The sequence below is a fragment of the Hipposideros armiger genome, unplaced genomic scaffold, assembly GCF_001890085.2.
Source record: "Hipposideros armiger isolate ML-2016 unplaced genomic scaffold, ASM189008v1 scaffold_28, whole genome shotgun sequence".
NCBI lineage: Eukaryota > Metazoa > Chordata > Mammalia > Chiroptera > Hipposideridae > Hipposideros > Hipposideros armiger.
The window spans coordinates 1,164,967-1,188,102 of record NW_017731378.1 but is presented as its reverse complement, the minus strand read 5'-3'; the positions used below and the strand labels follow the sequence as shown (position 1 = coordinate 1,188,102).

Genomic DNA, 23,136 nt, shown 5'->3' with positions numbered 1-23,136 from the left:
AAAAAAAAAAAAAAAAAGAATCAGCTTCCATGTCATCATCTCCTTCAAGAGGCCTTCCCTGATGAGCCTATCTAAAAGAGGTTCCTAAAGAATTCTCTTTCTTAGCTCTTTTTTTCATAGTGTTTATAACTTACAATTATTATTTTTTTCTTATATAACTTGTTTTTGTAATTTGTGTGTTTTTTTCTCTTTCACCAAAATAGCACTTATTTAATTCAAAAAGTGTTTATTTAGGCAATCGTTTATTGGGCATTTACTATGGGGTAAATAACAGCAATGATAATAATAATAACAATATAGCAGGAACTGTTGCAAACTTTTATATGCCTCACCATATTTCATCTTCAAAACAACCAAATGAGCTGAGGACTATTTTTCATCTCTAGTTTTTTACAACTTAGAGGAAGTTGTAGCAAATCTAAAGATTGCATTAAAAGTGGCAGATTTTGAATGTGAAGTTTGGGTCTGTCTCACTCTAAGGGCTGTTCTCTTAACTGTTACAGCTTTGATAATAAGACAATGATCCTTTACTGAATGTATTACATTCCAGTGGGAGAATTCAAATTCTCTTCAGTGTCCTCACCAAGGCTACCTGGGTAACATAAGATGAAGACTGAAGCTTGAAGAATGTATAGCATTTGTAGGGAGAAATAACGAGATCAGTGTACAAATATTAATGGGTAAGAATGTATAGCTTGCTCAGTTAGCATGGCTGACAGGGAAAGATCAGAGAAAACTTTTCTTCACCAGTCAGGCACTCTCTAGTGCAAATGGACTAAAGTGAGCAGCACAGTATTTTTTTATAATGGAGAAACATATTTTTTATAAATGCATCTTGTATATTAGCTACTTTAAAAATATTGGCCATCTCTCAAGGTAAAGATCATGTGTTTGCAACTACTCTAAAAATACCCCCAGAGCGGGCAATGGGTTGTGTTTCTTTTGGCTCCAGGATCAGCACTCATTTGAAGACAACAATTAGCACCTGGAATCTGTCATTTATTCCTTCCAGCTATAGTTTTCAGTCAAGACTTGGAATAGTCATGGAACAATTCCAGGAAATCTTGGCCAGGGGGACTCGGTAAAAATTAAAGCCAAATGCCATGTTTCTCTAATCCTAGAAATGCTGAAGTGAAAATGTCTTAGTAATGTAGAGAACATCAAGAGTCATTATCAGGGAAAAAAAACCTAACAGAATTATCGGTACTTATCTATCTATATCTGTATCTGTATCTGCCGTCAAAAGAATCAATTCAGTACTGGGGTATTGAGCTTGGAGCTTGAACAACCAGAACTCTGGGTCTGAAGTCATAAATAAACAAATCTACATAGTTAGACTATTTTTATTTCAAAATTCAGGTTCTTAGATTTTCAAGACCAAGATAAATGACTTAATGATTGGTGCTTCCCACTGTACAATAATACATTTGGATTGTTTTAAGCCACCGTTTGTGATAATTTGTTTAAAGCAGCTCTGGAAAACTAGTAGAGTGCCTAATAACAGTGATTCAAAATATACAAAGAAAAAACTAACAGAACCAAAGGGAGAAAAAGGAAAAACAAAATCCACTGTCATAGGTAGAGATTTTAAAATATTTCTTTCAATAATTAATAAAGCAACTAGATTAAAATAAAAACAGGAAGGATATAGAAGATTTGAAAAATACTAGCAATCAGCTTGATCTAATCAGCATTTGTGGACTGCAGTTGAACTCACTTTTTTTTTTTTAAGATTTTTTTATTGGGGAATTGGGGGATGGAAACAGCACTGGGAAATTGGGGAAAGGGGAACAGACAAGTTGCTGTCCTTTTGTTCTTCAGTCTAGTTGTGGAGGACGTTGCTTCACTGGCCCAAGTTGGCACCATCATTGCGCTCTTCCCGGGTGAGGCAGATCAGTCGCTGGCCTCTGAACGGCCGCTCACTGTGGCTGCTGGCCGCTCATGCTGGCTGCTGGCTACACACAGTAGCCCATGGCAACCCACTGCCACAGGGGCTGCAGCCTATGCCATCACTGGCGACTCACAGCAGCCCAGCTCCAGGTTGAGTTGTTGTTCAGCATCTTAGCTGTGGAGGGCAGTGTCACTGGCCCTCATATGTGGGATCCGAACCGGGGCCCTCTGGCGTCCCAAGCCAGTTCTTAACCAATGTGCCACTCGGCCGGCCCTGAACTCACATTCTTTTCAAGTGCACTTGGAACATTCACCAAGACAGTCCTATGCTCAGCTGTAAAACAACTCTCAATACAATTGAAAGGATTGAAATTATGCAGTATGTGTTTTTGATGACAGAAATTAAGTTATATATTAGTAACAAAAATATCAATAAAAAACTCAAATATCTGGAAATTAAATAACACACTTTAAAATAATCTATGGATCAAAGAAGAAATCATGAGGGAAAGTAGGAAATATTTTGAATCATTATAAAGATATATCAAAATTTGTGGGATTTAGTAAAATCAGAGCTTAGAGGGAAATTTATAATCTAATATGCTTATATTAAAAAAGAAAAAACATTTGAAATTAATGACCTTTGTTTTTATCTTAAGAAGCTATAAAAAGAACAAATTAAACCCAAACTAAGTAAAATGAAGAAAATAAAGATAAAAACAGAAATGAATGAAACATAAAATAGACAAACAATAGAGAAAATTTACAAAACCAAAGGTGTTTCTTTGAATAGATCAACAAATTTGAAAACACCCTATCTAGAAAGAGAAAGAGAAGGAGAGAGAATGGGAAAGAACATAAACCTCCAGTTTTAGGAGTGAAAGAGGGATTCTCACTGTAGATCCTATAGACATTAAAAGTATCATAAGGAAATATTATGGACAACTTTATTTCAACAAATGTGACAATTGAAATGGACAAATTTCTTAAAAATACAATTTACCAAAAAATGACACAGATGAAAAATTCTTACTATCCCTATATAGCTGGCTCGTTTTGGGAAATCTGGCAAATTCTATATAACTCTGTATAGAAGCCAAGTCAGAGAGCTCTGGGCCCAAATTAAGTTGCTGACTGATGAGGAGGTAGACAGGTTGCAGCTGGAGATCAACCAGATGCAGAGAATCATGAAGCCCAGCTCCAGAATGGCAGCCTTGGCTCACCAGGGAAGCAGGAGGGTGAGGAGAATGAGGAGGATGAGAAGGACAGAGGGAAACTGAAGCCCAACCCCGGCAGTGGGGTACACCTGTCCAATTACCTTTGGACCCAGACCATCATAGCTGGACCTGGCAGTGCCCTTCCGTGTGAACTTCCGGCTGAAGGGGAAGGATGTGGTGGTGAACATCCAGCAGCCACACCTCAGGGTGGGGCTCAAGGGGCAGCTGACGATCATTGACCAGGAGCTCTACAATGAGGTGAAGGTGGAGAGCTCATGGCTCATTGAGGATGGCAAGGTGGCAACGGTGCATCTGGAGAAGATCAACAAGATAGAATGGTGGAGTAGCTTGGTGTCCAGTGACCCTGAGACCAATACCAAGAAGATCAACCCTGAGAACTCCAAGCCGTCAGACCTGGACAGTGAGAGGCACAGCATGATAGAAAAGATAATGTCTGACCAGAGACAGAAGTCCATGGGGCCACCCAATTTGGAGGAGCAGAAGAAACAGGAAATTCTGAAAAAGTTCATGCATCTGCATCCGGAGATGGATTTTTCCAAGGCCAAATTCAACTAGCCTGTCTGCCTCCCTGAATTCTTGGGGCTGAGCCCCCAGCCATCCACCTTACTTTCCCACCCTTCCCTGGGTTGTGGCCTCAGTGTGAAAATGACATGGGACTGGCCCAGTTACACAGGTCCCAGGGCATCATGGAAAAAGGGCTGGGGCCTTGAGGGCTCTTGTCCTCCCCAGTTGGCCTACTGTTACATATTAGAAACTATTTATTCCCCACCACCACCACCAAAAAAAAAACAAACAAGAAAAAAACCCTATTCGATGACAAAGCAATTCCATTGCTAGGTATTTACCTAAAGGAAATGAAAACATATACTGCACAAAAACTTATTATAAGAATGTTCATACCAGTTTTAATAGTATTGGGCAAAAACTAGAAACAGCCCAGATGTCCACTAGAAAGAAAATAACTTAAATTGTTGTATATTTATACAAAAGAATGCTACTCAGCAAGATAAGAGAACAAATACACTGCACCCATGAATGAATCTCAAAATCATTATGCCAAGTGCAAAATGCCTTATATAAAAAAGCACATTTGTATTATTCCAATTACATGAAGTTCTGGACTAGATTTTAAAAACTAGAATAGTGACTGCCTTTGTGGGTGTAGGGGGTAGGGCTATGGATTGAGAGGGAAAGGTGCATGAATTTTCTGGGGTGATTGTAATGTAATCTACATCGTGATAGGAATTTGCGTTACACAGGAGTATGCATTTGTCGAAATTCATTCAGTGATATGCTTAAGGTTTGTGCATATTATTTGTAAAATTTACTTAAGAAAAAGAACTGCAAACATATATTGAACTAGCATTAATCAACTAGTATGCCTGTTGAAGTGTTTTGAATGAAGCACACCAAAGTCTGCAACTTATTTTGAAATGCCTCAAAACATACAATGGATCAATGGATAGATGGAGGGATAAACAGATTGATAAATGCGTGATAGATCATGCATAACAAAATGTTAATTGTAGAACTGTGGTGGAGGATATATAGTGTTTTATTATATAGTTCTTCCCATTTGTCTTTCTGTTTGAAATTTTTTGTAATAAAATATTAGGAACAGACCTAAATTGTTACACCTAAATAAATAATGTTATCTATTATGAAATATATTGCCATGAAAATATTTATGAAAAACATAATAAATGGGAAAATGCTTGTGTCAAGCGAATAAAGTAAAATATAAAATATACAAATCATATCTCAATAATATAAAATGCACTTAAACTCAAAAGGCGCTAGTAGGTTCATAGTGTTAACCTTTAGATATAAGGAGTACAGGGACTCTTTTATTCTCATTTTTTCTGTAGTTTCTAATTTTTCTGTAATCAGCATGTAGTGCATTTTTGTTTATAATAGAAACCATCAGTGCCCAGTGTCACTCTTGCCATCCTCAATGCCTCCTCTCCAGAAGCAGTCATCACAATTTTTGCCACTTTTTCTGGTATTTGCTTTCATATTTCTAAATAACAATCTGATGCTGCTATTTCTTGTTTCCCCCTGCCCCCTGCCCAATTCAAATAATATCTATTCATTTCCTACCATGGAAGATGAGAGTTTAGCTCTCATACATCCCTAACTCCTCACATAGTGAAACATACTTACCTTTCCCCATCCTCCAATATTTTATAGCTTAAGTATCGGTTAGATCAGAACTTGGTGCTCACATTTCATTACTATGTAAATAGGATTCACATCAGAGAATGTGGTGTGCTGTGATTATATTTTCTTTCTTTCACACCCTTTTGCTTTTCCTGGAGTTAATAACGGTCTCTTTTTCATTTGCCTAGTTTCCTAATCTATCCCTAATTCACCCCTATTTACCAGTGGGGTAAATATCTCTCTTTGCAAACACCCCAGGTAGCCATCGCTTCGTCCTGTCCTTGGAGGTACTCTCCTGGAGCAGTCCCTCCTCTGGTCCCATCTGCTCTGATTGATCTCTGAGCTTTCTGCACAGCTGTTGTCTTGGGATCTCCCCTCACCATCATCCTGCTGATTCCTCTTGACTCTCTTATTTGTTGGGCCCATGCCTTTTTTTTGAGGTTTACACCCTCATTTTGGTGGAACATTTTTTTCCCCAGAAATTCCTGAGAAAAGATAAATGAAAGTTAAACATGTTGAGACCTTGTATTAGAGTTTGATTTGTATTTTAGATAAACATAGATCTCCCTCAGATTTTGATGCTTTGGCTGCATTTCATTCTAGCTTTCCATATAACTAGTGAGAAATCCAATGCCATTTATTTATTTATTTATTTATTTATTTATTTCTATCTTCTCTTCCTTTAATTATACATTTTATTTTATTTTTTAATTTTTTATTTTAATTTTACTTTTTTATTGTGAAATAAACTTTTTTTAAATTAGTTTCAGGTGTACATCACAGTGCACTAGTTATACTTTTTACCCCTCGAAGTGACAACCCCCCTCCCCCAATCTCCCACCCCACTCCTCCCCCATATGATACATATCTATTACAATCCCTTGACTCCACTCCGACACTATACTCCACGTCCTGTGACTATATGTATATTCAATTATAGTTGGCATACAATATTATACAACATCAGCTTCACGTGTACAGTGCAGGATCAAGCCTCTACCCCATCCATGAAGTGGTCTTTCTAACAAGACATGTGACTATCTGACACCCTACAAAATATCTACAACATTATTAATTATAGTCCCTGAACTGTCTTTTCTATCCCTGAGGCAATATTGTAGTTACCTATTTATGCTGTCTAATTCCTTCCCTTTCTCCCTCATCCCCACCCCCTCCCAACTAGCAGCCATCAGTTGTTCCTCTATATCTCTGAGACCATTCCTGTTTACTTTGCTCGTTCATTCAGTTTTTTAGATTCCACATATAAGTGAGATCATATAGTATTCGTCTTTCTCTGACTTATTTCACTTAACATAATAGTCTCTAGGTCCATCCATATCATTGCAAATGGTATGATTTCATTCTTCTTTATAGCCAAGTAATACTCCATTGTATAAATGTACCACAGTTTCTTAAGACTTAAATGTAAGACCTGAAACCATAAAACTCCTAGAAGAAAACATAGGGAGTAAATTTGCAAATATTACCCTCAGTAATATTTTTACTGATATATCCCCTTGGACAAGGGAAATAAAAAATAAACATATGGAATTACATCAAACTTAAAAGTTTTTTTCACAGCAAAGGAAATCATCAATAAAACAAAAGGGCAGCCTACTGAATGGGAGAAGATATTTGCCAACGATATATCTGATAAGGGGTTAATATCCAAAATTTATAGAACACTCATTCAACTCAACACCAAAAAAAAAAAACCCAATTAAAAAATGGGCAGAGAATATGAAGAGGCATTTCTCTAAAGAGGACATATAAATGGCCAACAGCCATATAAAAAAATGTTCAACCTCACTAATCATTAGAGAAATGCAAATAAAAACCACAATGAGACACCACCTCACTCTGGTCAAAATGGCTATCATCAATAAATCAACAAACAGCAAGTGCTGGCGAGGTTGTGGAGAAAAGAGAACCCTGGTGCACTGTTCGTGGAACTGCAGATTGATGCAGCCATTATGGAAATCAGTATGGAGGTATCTCAAAAAACTGGAAATGGAACTACCGTATGACCCAGCAATTCCACTCTTGGGTATCTATCCAGAGAAACCCATGACGCTAATTTGAAAAAATATATGCACCGATGGAGATAGTCTCAGAGACACAGAGGAAGAACTGAGGGTTGCTAGTCGGGAGGGGGTGGGGATGAAGGAGAAGGGGAAGGGATGAGACAATACAATTGGGTAATTGTAATTTGGCCGCAGGGATAGAAAAAGACAGTTCGAGGAATACAATCAATAATGTTGTAAGCATTTCTTAGGGGGCCAGATGGACCCATGTCCTTTTGGAGAGTCCACTTCATAGTTGATGTAGAGGCCTGACCACCGCATTGTATTTCTGAAACTGATGTTGAATAATACTGTATGTCAACGATAATTATATATACATATATAACCTCGGGACATGGAGTAGAGTGCGGGAACGGATTCAATGGAATTGTAATAGATAAGCATGATATCGGAGGTGGGAGGGCAATAGATGGGGGAGGGGGTTTGTTACTTTGTGAGGGTGAAAAGGGTAACTATTGCATTGTTCTGTACACCTGAAACTAACAATAAAATAAATAAATAAATAAATAAATAAAAGAAAAAATATATGCACCCCTATGTTTATTGCAGCCCTATTTACAATAGCCAGGACTTGGAAACAACCAAAATGTCCATTGGAATCCAATGCCTTTTAAAAATTTTCCAGTCCTTTTTTTTTTTTTGCCCTGTTTTTTTTTGCCCTATGTTGGTACTTTTAAGATTTTCCTGTCCCAGGCAATCCTTTATGTGGCTCTATTTATTTTGTTCAGTAGGTTTATGGTAGGTCCTGTGAATCTCAAATTCATGCCCTTTATTTTAGGGAAATTTTCCTGAATTTTTTTCTTTGATAATTTCCTTCTTTTTATTTTTTTGTTCTCCTTTTTCTGAAACTTCTACAAGTCAGATATCAAAACTCCTCAAACAGTACTCTAATTTTAAAATATTTTTCTCTTGTGTTTTTTTCTGTTTTCTAATGAATCTCCTTAATCATCTAAATTTTCTGTTGAAATTTTCATTTACATTATCATATGTCCAATTTCCAAAAGCTCTTTTTATTCCTCAAAACTTCCTTTTTTATGGCTTATTATAGCTTCTTTCCTTGTTTCTCTCTGAGGATATCAATTTTAATTGTTCATTTATTTTATTTCTTTTCTTTTCTCTACCCCTTTTCTCCCTCCCTCCCTCCGTTCCTTCCTTCTTTCCATGTTTTTTTTTTACAATTTCTGTATTAAAGTTTTTTCTCTCTTTTTTCCTCTCTCCTCCCACCATTTCTTTAGGTGATCAGGATGGGTTATTACATTGCAGACTCCTAACTGTCCATATTTGTTGCTGAATTGAAGATATGTGGCTTCTCATATCTTCTTCTATGTTCTGCGGCAATATGTTGTTTTGGTTTGAGAATATGAAGAAAATTTGCCCTCACAGAGATATATAGCTATAACACAGAAGAGTATTTGAATTGACTATTTCAGATTATTGTGGCTATTCTTCTCAGATACTACCCCAAAATTCAACAAGTGATAGCTTCTTAAAGATTAGTTGCAATGTGGAATATAAAGCCATATCAAAGAATTTTTCATACTCTGATGCATTAAAATCTATTGGTTTTGCATTTTGAATGTATCTTTTACTCATAAGCATGACTCTATAACATCATGCATTGATCATTTGGAAAATATTGTTTTCTATTGAGTTGTCAATTATGCAGATCTTCCAAATGTTGACATTTCATTACAATACATCAAAAAAAGCACATTTATTACTATCACTACTGACCGAATCAGAAAAGTCTTTACGTTTTGGAACCTAATGAGCTCATGGTGGCAGATACAAATATTCTAAAATTCGAATTTTCACTGAACATTTCAAAGTTTATAATGAGCAACAAGCTCTGTCAGTTGTTTTCTTTACAGTGGTGACAGGCTTACTTTATTCATTTTTGAGAAAAATACCTCCCAAATATCCAAGTCTGAATAACCATAATTTGTCTGTCAGTCATTGTCTCAAGTAAAAATGTTCCATGAAACAATGACCAATTCAGTTTGCAACTCAAACTATCACACAAATGTTTGTCTTTGAGACAGCCATCGTACTTTGCTGTGGAGGTGAAGTGTTTTATGTATATTTCTCATTTAGTCATGCAGATTACTTTTTAAATGTGTACTCAGGGGTTAAAAATGTAATAAAATGAATATTTTTTTTACTTCGTCAAGGGAATTATTAAGTGAAACACATTTTTGTTTTATTGCAAGTGTGTGACAGTGATCACCAGTACAGCTTGATGCTCTTGACTTGCTTTGTGCTAAGTTGCCAGCAGTTTTACCCACTGTTGCTTTTATACCATCAGTCCACATGTGAGCAGAGTTTTTCCAGTACAAGCCACAAGAGTCAAATCAATTATTTAACACTTTGTATATTGCATCACCATTTGTATTTAGTGCCAACGCACCAAGTTATTTTAGTGCCATTCACATAAAAGATCATTATTGATGCTTAATTGAGGCTGATGTTGGATGGATACAAGAAAAAAAGCTATGTGAGTAGATTTATCCAGATATTAATATCCTGAAATACTAACTTTGTCTTCATGTTTGCAGCTAAATCTTTAACTTAACAAGTTACTGTACTGTTGGGAAGCGGCACTGGGGTGATTTCTTTCACTAACTTTACATAGTTTTCATTCAGCAGGCATTCAGCCATGTCAATTCTATGAGTCTCTCTCAGCTCCCATGTGCACCTTTCTAGCCAATGCAGTACAATAACCTACGCTTTAAGATGCTTTTCTAAATTTAAAATGTAAAGTTTTCAAAATAATTTTAAAATGAAATTGCAAAACAAGACAACAAAATAGTCTTACTTCCATGTAGGCATAAGAAAAACATTAGAATTTCAAAATAATTTATAGGATGATTATGGGGTTACACAGATAATAGCAGGTATAACAGAAAAAAACTTGTAAGAACACAGTAGAAGTATTGAGAACAAACTAGGTTAACCTTTGAAAACATACATATGTGTTTATATCCCAAAACCATACCTTAGAAAAGTCTAGAGAACATGAATATATTCCATTAACTGTATGAGCAATGACATTCTCACATGTCATATAGACTCTGGAAAACCCCACTGTACACTTACGAGAGAATGAGAGCGAAAATGGCACTTAATTGGCTTAGTGTTATAATGAAAAATTTTTATCTCATGGATCCCTGAAAGGGTCTTGGGGACCCCCAGGAGTCCCTGGACTACATTCTAATATCAACTGATGAAGAGTGAGTATCTAATTGCCTCTCAATTCTCCTGTTCAGTTCACCTTCCTCCCCACCCCCCATTCTCAAAGGCACCTGGTCCTCCCAGCTCCTGAGACTCTCTAGTATTCCACAGCAAGGGGCAGCCTGTTTTTAGGCTTCCCTAAAAGAATTCACAACTGTGGAATTCAGCCTTCTGTTGTCAGCTAAGTCAGTTACCACTCTTCCTTCTGTTTTCAGCATTTTTATTGTGGTGTTTTCTTGTGTCTTATTCTCTTAGACCTTGTAGGTTAATGCATTTTTTAAAAATTTTATTTGTTACCATTGTTCTAGTTAGCTTTTTGGAGGGAGCTTAGTAAAATGCCTATTTTTAAACCACAGCATTTAACCTGAAATCCTGCTGTCTGCTTTTTTGTTCCTCTAGAATTATTTTTAGAAGACAAAATTTGAAAATTAATTTCCAAAAAAAAAAATCCATTTTAAATATGTATCAAGTTAGGCAATCCCAGGTGTTCACAATGTCTGTGAACCACAGACCTGCAGAATAAAAACCTATGGCTGTGTGGCACTGACATCAGGAGTTTTAAGCAGTTCATGAGGTGATTCTGATATTTAATGAGGATAGAGGACTACATCCTGGAGCCTTCGGACTGAACATCAGTAGCCCCTGGGACATAAAGTCCAGAGAGCACACTCAACCTATGGCTTCTAGAGCAGCAGCAGCAGCAGCAGCACCTGGGAACTTGTTGGAAATGCAAATTCTCAAGCCCTATCCTAGACCCACTGAACCAGGACCCCAAAATCTGTGTTTAACACGCCTTCTAGGTGATATTGATACACTCTAAAGCTTGAGAACCACAGCCATAGAAGATGGTGGCCTGTGTCTGATTGCTAAGAATACATTCTTCACCATATTTTTTGGCATAAAACTTTCTTCAGTAGCTTCTTTTCTGACATATAAATAGGAGGACACATGTAAGAAAAATTGTCCTAGGAATTGGCCTCTAGGAAATTCCTGCCCCTTGTAATCAGAGTCAGAGCTTCAAGTCGTCTAATTTTCAATTTCTTCTCGTATAAAAGTTAGCACTTTTCTCTCTTTGGTTTTAGTCTGCATTTATATACATCATTCCTCACTTCTCTTCTTGCAGAAAAATGAAATATGGCGATATACTACAGCTATAGGCTTAAAGATCAATTTTATAATTTAGATTTTTAGCTACATTTAAAAGCATAAAAATGAACATTTAAAAAAAAGTCATTGCAAGAGCAACTGTGGATTTGCCCGCAATATAAGTAAATGTGAGCAAATGACTCTGAGGAGAGCATCTATTGGAAATTCATGAGCATTGCCAGGGGTAATGGGACATTAGAATGACTGGTTAAGCAAAAATTCTACTTAAAAGGAAAAGCTGAAGGAATCCGTCACATAGATATTCAATTTTAGAGAAAAGAGCGCAAGTGAAATGTGGACCCTATTTATAAAAATAAAAAATAAAAATTGGAAAAACGATTTAACAGTGTAACTGATTCACAGGAGTGCTAAAACATATTTAAAACCCTATTTTGGAAGCAAAGAACCTATAGAGCTGTGCTTTATGGTTTGGTAGAAAAAGGGCATTGAAGTCAGATGAGCCTGGACAGAATCCCTCTGATCCTTAATAGATTTGGAGCTTTGAGGAGAAAGTAAATCCTTCAGACCTCAGTTTGCCCATCTGTAAAGTGGGGTTAATGCCTACTTCACAAAACTGTTGTGCAGACTGAGTTAATGTATGAAAAGCACTTTGCACACTACATACAGACAGTATATTGAGCACTCACAAAATGGAAGTTTCCATCTTCCTTTTCCTTCTGTCTTTCTGTGATCCTTCCCAATCTCTCTGTGTTTATGAAAGTGTCTCACTATAGAACATACAGATGTTTAGCACATATTCCATTACTGAGCATTTTTATAGCACTCTGCAGATGCTTCAAGGCATTTCCTTATGGTCTTCTCAGCCAAAAGAGGGAATCTGGATGGTTCTGTGGGGTAACCTTGTTATGTTTTAATTACTAATTCATTCAAAAGATATTTTTTGAGCAACTATGTTCAGGCCCTGTGCTAGATGTTAGCGATAGATTAGGGAGAAAAAAACAGACAAGATGGTTCCCCCTGGGGGGCTTAGTGGGCTTCTGGTTAGCAAGGAGTGAGTCCCTCTAGCAATCTCACAAGCCATGCTTATTCTCCTTCTTTGGGAAGAGAAGGTAGAAAAGGAGAGGTGCTCCAGGTAGAGGAAGTAGGGAGCACATTAAGAAGAAAATCCCGGGGCCGCTGAGTGGCGCGATGGTTAAGAGCTGTCTTGGGATGCCAGAGGGCCCCGGTTCGGATCCCATATATGAGGGCCAGTGACGCTGCCCTCTACAGCTAAGATGCTGAACAACAGCTCAACCTGGAGCTGGGCTGCNCCGTGTCTGAATATGTCCTGCAGTGAAGCCCTGGACTGTCTTCTTCGTTGTGAAAAAAGAAAGAAAAACTGCACTGTTTTCATTTAGAAAGATCCTTTAAATTTACCTGTGAAGCACTCCATGATCTTTGGGGAAATATATCCTGGAAATACCAGGTAATTCTGATTGTATTCATTCAATCCTTAACAACTTTTGGTGCTACTTAGAAGGGCCAGTTCTAGCCCCAGGAAAACATAAAAATATCTAAAAAGTTTTAGGAGGGAAAAATCCATTTATAACAAGTTAAAGGTTACTAGATTCATGATTGAACCTCAAACTATATTGTATCAAATACAACATTTGATCTGACAAAGAAAAGAATGTTTTTAAACTTGATAAGACAATACCACCTCCTGAACTTTTCCCAAATATTTGATAAGATAAAAGATGCATTTTGGAGAAAAGAAAATAAAGCAGGAATTAAGGGGCTTTGCTTTGTTTTGCTTTGTATATATAGAGGGCTAAATATATATATAGTTTGTGAATTATTGAGTGCCTTTTTTTCCCCTCAATTTCTCTCAAACTTCCCTTTGGCCACTTTTCTGCCTAATAGCAAAAAGATAAAAATAAATGAGGAAAAAAGAGTAAATGAAAAATAGGGTTAGAAGGACAAGAAAGCAATGAGAAAGATTAGCACTCTACAACATGTATCAGCTGGTTTTATTCTCTTGTTAGAGGTGGGCTACAAATTCGATTCTATACTTCCAAGTAGCCAAGTCAAAGTGGTAAATAAAATCTAGTGTACATAAGTCAAAAACAAAACTAATTTTTCATGAAAAACATCATTTTCCTGATACTAATCTTTGAGATAAATTCTTCTGGTGGGTCCTCATAAAAAGCCTATTATATGATGACATGGATACTGTTTTACACACACACACACACACACACACACACACACACACACACACACTTGTATATAATATAGACATTTTCTGCCTATCCTATTCTTTCAAAGGCATGGATGGAAAATCCACATTGAGGAAAAGGCATGGCATAGGAAATGAGGCAGTGCATACCAGCAGTAATNGGGCTACCGTATGTAGCCAGCAGCCAGCGTGAGCTGCCAGCAGCCGCTGTGAGCGGCCGTCCAGAAGCCGGCGACTGATGTGCCTCGCCCAGGAAGAGCGCAATGATGGTGCCAACTTGGGCCAGAGAAGCAACGTCCTCCACAACTAGACTGAAGAACAAAACGACAGCAACTTGTCTGTTCCCCTTCCCCCAATTCCCCAACGCTGTTCCCACCCCCCAACTCCCCAATAAAAATCTTTTTTAAAAAAAGAAAGAAAATCCCTGTGGGCCCCAGAGAGAGCTACGCCTACACAGATACCAGTTGCAGAGAATTTAAAAAGGGAAGGACAAGAAGGGAAGGGAACCATGAATGACATGGGGCTTGGCTGCAAAATAATCAGAGTAAAAGGAAGAAAGAAAAAGAGGACTTTCTAAAAGCAAGTACAAGAATCAAAGAGAGCTTTGTTTTTAAGAGAAGATCCACACACACCGATATGTGTATATATGTATTGTATTTTAATGAGTGTTTCCGGGGTCAAGCTCTGTGCTAAGTTCTTTGCAGAAGCAACCAGAGCTTTGGTTTTGCTCTCTAACAGGCTGATTTCAAGTCTTTAGTGCCTACTGTTGGTGTGACCTCAGGCCAGTTGCTCAGCATCTCAGTGAGTCTCAGGGCCTTTTGTGACACAGGTGGTAGGATCCTGACCACTGGCCCGAGAGGAGCTGGCAGCTTTCCTGTGATTTTTGGAAGGCCGCAGTCTCCATTGGTGGCTCCCTTTTCTTCAGTCATTCCCATGGAAGCTTCTCAGTGTCTCCTGTTGGTTTGGGCGAGAGAATGGGCAACTGCCTTGCCATGTCAAAGTGCGCGCGCGCGCACGCGCGCGCGCGCGCGCGCACACACACACACACACACACACACACACACTCGCTCAAATTGGCATTATCTCCAGGTTCCCACAGGTGTCTCCTCTGCCTAAGGAGGGGAAGTTTGAGTAGCACTGGTCCAGGGCCTTGCACGTAGCTAATAACATCTGCCATTAATTCAAGCTGTCCAAGCACATTATATGCATTATATCAAGGGCATCTGCTAAATGTATGGACAGTAAAGGGGCAGCTTTTAGAGACTTGCTAGGCTTGAAATCCCAAGATTGTGCCTTCTATCTTTGTACAGGTCCCAATTGTCTTCGTTTCAGTCACCCTGCAGCCCACCCTGGAGAGGTGCTGTTTGGTTGTATCTGTCTATCCTGTATCTTCATGGGAAAAGAAATCAAAGGGTCTGGGTGCCGGCTTAGACTTAGAAATTCCTGACCCTCACTTTTTTTATTCCTCTGTTAGTCAAGTATTGCACTAGTTTGGAGTTAGACTGTCTTGTTTTGAATTCTGGTTCTAATGCTTATCATCTTGTACAACTCATTTAAGTGCACTGTTTTAGTTTTTCGCATCTGTAAAACAAGTATTCATTCAAAAAATATTTATGGAGGGTCTACTTGTGACAAGCACTGTTCAGGTGCTTGGGCTAGGTTAGCAAACAAAACAGACAAAATTTCCTGCGCTTGTGGCCCTTACATTTTGAAAGGGTGGAGTGGGCTTGGATGGCAAAGAGAAGGGTGAGTAGAAAGACAATAAACAATAAATATAATAAGAAAATTATATGGTATGTTAGAAGGTCAAAAGTTGGAATGAAGGAAGTGTTGGATGGAGGAAGGCAGACTGCATGCAGTATTAAACAGTGATCTTTGAGAAGGTGAGATTTGAGCAAAGATGTAAGAGAGGTGAGTTAGCTAAGCAGACACACTGAGGGAGTGTATTCCGGGCAGAGGGAGCAGCTAGATCAAAGGCTCCACATTGGGAGTGCGTCTTAGGTGTCATATTAGTTCCCACCACATAGGACTGTTGTGAGGATAAATGAGATGATGCATATAAAGCACTGAGCATAGTACTTACCACTCATGAGTGTTTAGTAAGTTTGGGTTATGGTTATTAATTATCATTTTTATGGAAATCACATTTCTAAATGTTCAATATGTTGTAGAATCCTTCAAAATGATCCACATAGCACATGAATGGAATGGTGCCTTTTTGAAGTTGCTATTATCCTTCGTACATTTTTTTTTAAGATTTTCTTGGGGAATTGGGGAGGGGAAGTGTTGGGGAATTGGGGAAGGGGAGCATGTGTTTATCCAGGACCTATCAGCTCCAAGTCTAGTTGTTGTCCTTCTATCTTAGTTGTGGAGGGTGCAAGCTCAGCTCCAAGTCCAGTCTCCACTTTCAGTCTAGTTGTGGGGCAAGGGAACACATGGAGGGGGGGCACATCCCACCATCCAAAGGGGGATTCAAACTGGCAACCTTTTTGTTAAGAGCACACACTCTCACCAGCTCAGTGGCAGCTCACTGGCCCATGTGGGAATCAAACTGGCAACCCTGTTGCTCAGAACTCGTACTCAAACTAACTGAGCCACTCAGCCGGCACTTCATACCTACTCTTGACTTTTATACATACTACTTTGGATGAGAAAATATATACTTATTGTCTCTGTTTCCTTCCTTGGCAAAGGTCCTAAAAAGGGTATAAACTATGTTATATTAAATTTTTTTGAAGCTACATGGGAGATGTGACCACCATTCCTAGGTATTTAATTGCTTTACCAGTCTCTCAGTGGTTATTATCTAAAGAGCTGCTATATTTGGGGCCAGCCAAGTGGCTCAGTTGGTTAAGAGCTGCTCAAGAGTGTGAGCCCTGAGCAACAGGGTCGCCGGTTTGATTCCCACATGGGCTAGTGAGCTGCACCCAAGCTGAGATGCCACTGAGCTGCCAACAGGTGACGGAATGGCTCAGCTGGTGAGAGCACATGTTCCTAACAACAAGGTTGCCAGTTTGCCTCCCGCATGGGATGGGGGCCTGCGGCCCCTCCCCTCCCTGCAACTAAGATTGAACATGACACCTTTGAACTGAGTGGCCATGTGCTGCCAACGGGAGGCCAGATGGAGACTGGACTTGGACCTGAGCTAGCTGCGCCCTCCACAACTAAGACTGAAGGACAACATCTTGTCTGTTCCCCTTCCCCAATTCTCCAACACTGTTCCCCTCCCCCAATTCCCCAATTTAAAAAAATAATAAATAAATAAATAAATAAAAAATAAAAGGCTGCTCTAGTCAAAAGCACAGCTGCTTCGAGGGAAGACTTTCCAGTATTCCCAGGCAATCTAACCGTTTTCCTTTCCAGGTCTCTTGTTTTTGAAGAAGAGAATGGGAGATTTTAGGTTATTAAAATTCTATTTTGGCTGTCTCAAACGTCAAATCCTCAGAGGAATTGAAGCTCTGTATACATAGTGTTTTATGTAATATACTGGGTGAAAACCTTACATCTACCAAATAGTGTTGTAGCTACTTTATATAAAATTAAATCCTTGAAAGACCTGACTACCCCGTTACTCAAAGTGTGGTCCTGACCAGCAGCGTCAGCATTTCCCAGGGTTGTTAGAGATGCAGACTCTTGGGCCTCACCCCAGAGAAGTTCCTAAGGCAGAATCTTCACGCAAGTAAAATCCCCAGGTGTTTCATATGCATTTTAAAGTCTGAGAAGCACTGCGAGACAAGACAAGTACCGTTAACACCAACTTCCTCAGAGGAGTAAAGTAAGCTTCAGAGAGAGCAGGTAACTGATCTACCTGTTCGGGGTTAGTCACAGGTGATCCAGGATTGAACTGAGGTCTGTTCACAGAGAAGAGGCCATACTTTTCCCACTACACTATTTCCCTCACAATTCTTTTGAATAGGCATATTTCAAAATCTATGTTATAGAGAAAAAAAGAAATAGGTCAGCTTCCACTTGAATGTGCTTTGAAAGCATTCACCCAGACAGGCTGAGTGTAAACACCTGGTGTAAAGAAGAAGGTTTAAAGATGATAATTGAATTTGCGTGTGGCTGTGGGTGGATGAGTCACATGTTCCTGGGCCCTTCTGAGATAGCCAGCCTCTCTGTTGAATTAGGGAATCCAAGTGTAATTGTTGGCAGGATTCTCCCCAAATCCTGCTCTGATGAACAGAAGACAAGAGCGGATGGGTAACAGCAGACCATGGCCTGAGGAGATGAACAGTCTGGCGAACAAGTCAGGGAATGTCTATTTTTACGAGCAAGGAGGTATTTTTATGGTTTGCCTTGAGTGAATAGCCTCTGATGTTGGGAAAACAGACTGGGAACAGCTGGACCACACTTTGGATCAGTTGCCACAACAACTTGATACATTTGTCTTCGGTGTCATTTGATCCTTTGGAGAACTGTATTATCTCAATGTAGATGCCTGATTTTCAGGCGTCCTTTGTGTACGGAGCACGTCTTTTTGGTTGTGTTCCTCAGATTACATGGAGTGTTGATTATATTCATTTGGGAGTTTGGATTCTAGTATTACAGAACATGGAAACTCACAGGATGGATCCTAGGAGCTCACAGAGCCGTCGTTATATTTACCACCATCAGAACTCTGATGTCCAGGGGTAAAGCAGACCTGAGAGCATCTAGGAAAATCACAGATCTTCAATGTCATCCCCAATTTTCACTTTCTGGGAATCTAGTCCACATTGTCATCTCGGACGACCTTTGTGAGCAATGCTTTTCAAACTTGATCTCAATATAGAAGTTACTGTTTTAATTATGTTGTATTTACCTTTTTCTTGGAAAAATTAGGCAAGAGTAAGTTTGCAAAGTAAAATTGAATACACTTGTGTGACCTCAAGAGCAGCTTAAATCTTTCCTCTTAAGTTTGGAAATGACTGGTCTCTTGGTGACTGAGAGTGAGCCCATCTACTGTCGCAGTTTGAGAAAGGGCCCAGGGCTCTGCATGAATCATTTACATGGACAGACACTTGTTCTCCTTTAAAAAAGTGGCTGCTTTCTCCTCTCTTTGATAAGAAATTGTCAAGCACTCTTATCCCAGTTACCAAATTTATGGCAGCTGAAACTGGAGGTCCTGATAAATTTATATTGCCACTTCTGTGCCTACCACCACCACCACCACCACCACCACCTTCTCTGAAAATCATAGTTAGGCTCCTTTCTAAGGAGTAAAATCTCAGCATTTACAAAAGCAAAGAGCAAAAATATGTATGTTGTTAGAAGCTATGGAGGATGGTTTTGAGCATGTGCAGGATGTAATTTCATTATTGTCTAGAGTTACATGGCTGTGTCTGGGATCAGGAAGTTTCCTAAACAGAATATATTGTTGTTAGATGGCAGCGTAACTGTGGTTTTCTGCTGGTATTTGGTGCGGAGGTGGATAGCTGTTTCCTGTCATTTCCCCTGTTTTTTTTTTTTTTCCTTTCTTTCTTTCTTCCCACTTCATTTCATATAAATAAAAGGAAACGAAGTTAAGGGTAACAAAAGAACCACCATCCACAAACACTTCAGTTAAAGTTCTATACTTGGCCTATAGAAATCAAGGAATTCAAATTTCCTACAATTTTTAAAACTTCATTTACATTGTGTGTAATTAGGATTTTTTTTCAGTACTTGTTCAATTTTTGCATAAGATGCTTTAATGTGAATCACATGAAAATGTGGTTGAACATTATGAGCACTTCAACATTTGCATTTCCTGTTCTGGGTGGGTAATTTTGTAAATTTGGGGTTAGCCTAACAGGCTGAGAGGGAGGGGGGTAGAGAGGGAGTTGGAAAGTGCCCTTCCTTTCTGGATATTTGGCACACCTGGAGTGAGTGAAGGGATGGTGACTTCCCTGTGGCATGGGGGACATTTCATTTTATTTTTCTGGACTGATATTTGCCAGAGCTTTGGTGAGAGAGAGAAAGAAAAAAATGGCAATGAAATGATTGAATGATACCATGATCCACACAGTTTTTTATGAATTCCTCCCTCTTAGATTCATGGAACACTGCTGGCTGGCATTTTCTCCTTTCCAGCACTTCTGGCAACATCTGTAAGGACAAGCATTTTTACTACAGTTGTACTAAGAATTTTAATTAACAGAAAATAATGCACAGTTGATATATCAGATATTTAGTGGACAGGGTGCAAAAAACCCTAATTATTTAGCACAACATCATTTTCTGGGATCGACTCAATTAACAGTTGCTTTCTGCTCACTTGCTCCTGCGTTCAACTTCACGTATCCAAGAGCTGCACTGTGTGTGAAGTGAGTTCAGCAGAGCGACAGGAAAATCCTCTTGGCTCTCCCCAGTCTCATCACTTCCCTCTCTGCTTTCCTCTCTACCATCATTTACTCAGATTATAATCACTTGCTGCCTCCTGGGAACTTCAAGTCACATGGTAGCCATCGCTTGCCTCCTTTGCTCTCTGCCCAAGTCACCACACATTGTTGAAGCTACAATTCCAATGTGTCTAGGAGAAAGGGAACTGATATATTTTTGGAGGTAATTGTCATTTTGTTGGACTCCTCTACTTCTCAACTTCTTTGGAGCCTCTTAGGCCTTCTCAACCCACTCAGTCTTCCCCAAGTTAGCTGGAAACACACCCACCTCAGGTGGTCCAAAATAAAAGCTCCACGTGACCTAGAAGGGTTTTTGTAAAATTACATCAGTTTGGGCCAGCCGAGTGGCTCAGTTGGTTAAGAGCTCGCTCAAGAGTTTGAGCTCTGGGGCCGGCCGAGTGGCGTTGGTTAAGAGCTGGCTTTGGATGCCAGAGGGCCCCGGTTTGGATCCCACATATGAGGGCCAGTGACACTGCCCTCTTAAGATGCTGAACAATGGCTCAACCTGGAGCTGGGCTGCCGCGAGCTGCCAGCAACGGCAGGTAGGTTGCCATGGGCTACCGTGTGTAGCCAGCAGCAGCTGTGAGCAGCCGTCCAGAAGCTGGCGACTGATCTGCCTCACCTGGGAAGAGCCCAATGATGGTGCCAACTTGGGCCAGTGAAGCAACGTCCTCCACAACTAGACTGAAGAACAAAAGGACAGCAACTTGTCTGTTCCCCTTCCCCCAATTCCCCAATAAAAAAAAAATCTTAAAAAAAAAAAAAAGAATTTGAGCTCTGCGCAACAGCAGTTCGATGCCCGGCCCAAGCTGAGCTGCCGCTAAGCTGCCAATAGGTAGCAGGATGGCTCAGCTTAAAAAAATAAAATAAAATAAAAATTACATCAGTGGGTTATTTTGTGTCGTCAAGTGGTAATTTAATTAACTAGAATGTGAAGAATCAAGGAGACAGAGAATGACTACATTTCATGTAGGTCTCAAAAGTGCTTAGTGCCAATCTTCTAATGTCAGTTGGCCATCAGCTAGCATTTCATGGTCAGCTGGCCCTGTGTTATGTATCTCAAGACCCCAGCACCTCTGCAGATAACCGCCACACTCCTAGAATACTTATTGCCAAGGGCCCCATGCTTATTATACTTACAGAGCCTTAAGACATGAACTTGACCACCTAAATGTCAACATGGTTTATTCCTTGCAGGGCTGGCCTTATGGCTGTGTGACCTGTGCAGTCACACAGGCTCCTTGCTCAGAAGGGCCTGGAACTTGTGCGAAGGCTCTGCTGTCACTGTCTTGAACTTTTTAATGATTTTGTAATGAGGTGTCTTACATTTTCATTTCGTATTGGACCCCACAAATTACATAGCCAGTTCTGATTCCTTAGCATCACTTTTAGGCTTTTATGTTTTAAAATTTTCATGAAAATGCCTGACTTTGTTGGGAAGCTCATGAAATACCTATGTAACATGGGGCAGTAAGGGGCACAAGGGAATAAGACATGAGTAGTGATTCAGTGCGATTCTGCTCTGCTTCCAAAATGTCCAAGGCTCCAATTCTCCTTTCTGACTGTTACCTCAGGTGAAACGTTCCCAAGTCCTTCTTACTACGGAACTAGCCCTTTGCCTTCTCCCTGATGGAGTTAATATGCGTCACACACTTACTATGTGCCTCGTACTTCATATGCGCCATCTCATTGAATGCTCACAACTAGGAGAGGCGGCTATTGTTACACTCGTTTTACTGGTGAGGGAGGCAAGGCTCAGAGAGCTTCACTAATTTTCTCAGGATTTAAACCTAGGTCTGCCTAATTTTTTTGTTTGTTTGTTTGTTTGCATCACCAGCATCTTTTCACCAGTTACAGGAAGATCATTTTTTAATTTAAGACCAATATTTAGTTCCATTTGAGTGCTTCAAATGTATCTCAGTCCTTCCCTCTTCCATTTCCTTCATCTTATCTCCTGTGTTCTCTCATATTCTCATTCCTTTCCCCCCTCAGTTCTTACTCATTCTAGACCTGGACTTCCTCTTCCACTCGTATTGAAAATTCTGTTAAGTAAACAACTTCCCCCACATCCTCAACCTTTTCGCAAATAACCTCTTTGCCTTTTGCAATTTTACGACTCTGATATCATCTTGTAAAACAGCCATCACTGCAGAAAAGCAATAACTACTTTGTATGCATGATAGAAAATAAGATTCTCCAAAGTAAACTAATCAATTATAACAATGTTGATATCGTTATCATTACATATTGTTTGACCTCTCAGCAAACAAAGCATATTAGATAAGGTAGAATTAATTAATGCCTTTTCTGTATTAATTTTACAAATATTTATTGAATACCCCCATCATGATAATATTTTAAAATAAAAAAGTTATTAGCATTTAACAATTTAAATTCTATTCAGCAAAGTTCCTGTTGATTATAAGAAAGACCATCATACACCTGACCTATTTTGTCTTACCTAGACTGTCAGTAATCAGCTATCTGAGGTCTCCTTGCCTCTCATCTGTCTCACTTCCCAGAAAACACACATCTGATTGTGATTTTAGAACAGTGATTCATTTGGTAGCTATTGTATTTGTTGAACCCCTACTATGTACCAGGTATGTAATAGACACCAGGAATACAATGAAGAACAAGATAGGCATAAGGACTTGCTGTCATGGTGATTGCATTCTAAAGATAACTTCCCATTGTCTCCTTGGTAATCACAACACCTTAGAACAACATGTGGGGCTTATCATAATCTGGGTGGCATTTACCATTCCAGCTTTATCCTTCTCTGTTCTTCAATTTCCCTCACCCCTGGGCATGCTGTGCTCCAACTGAGGCAACGGTTCTTTTTC

General features: G+C 39.3%; 1 protein-coding gene and 1 pseudogene across 2 annotated transcripts in view; both read left to right on the top strand.

Annotated features, from left to right (window-relative positions):
• HPSE2 (heparanase 2 (inactive)) overlaps positions 1–23,136 on the top strand; it is a 575,409-nt gene that overhangs the window by 376,914 nt on the left and 175,359 nt on the right. The window lies entirely within an intron of this gene.
• On the top strand, positions 2,980–3,716 carry LOC109379684 (nuclear migration protein nudC pseudogene; annotated as a pseudogene).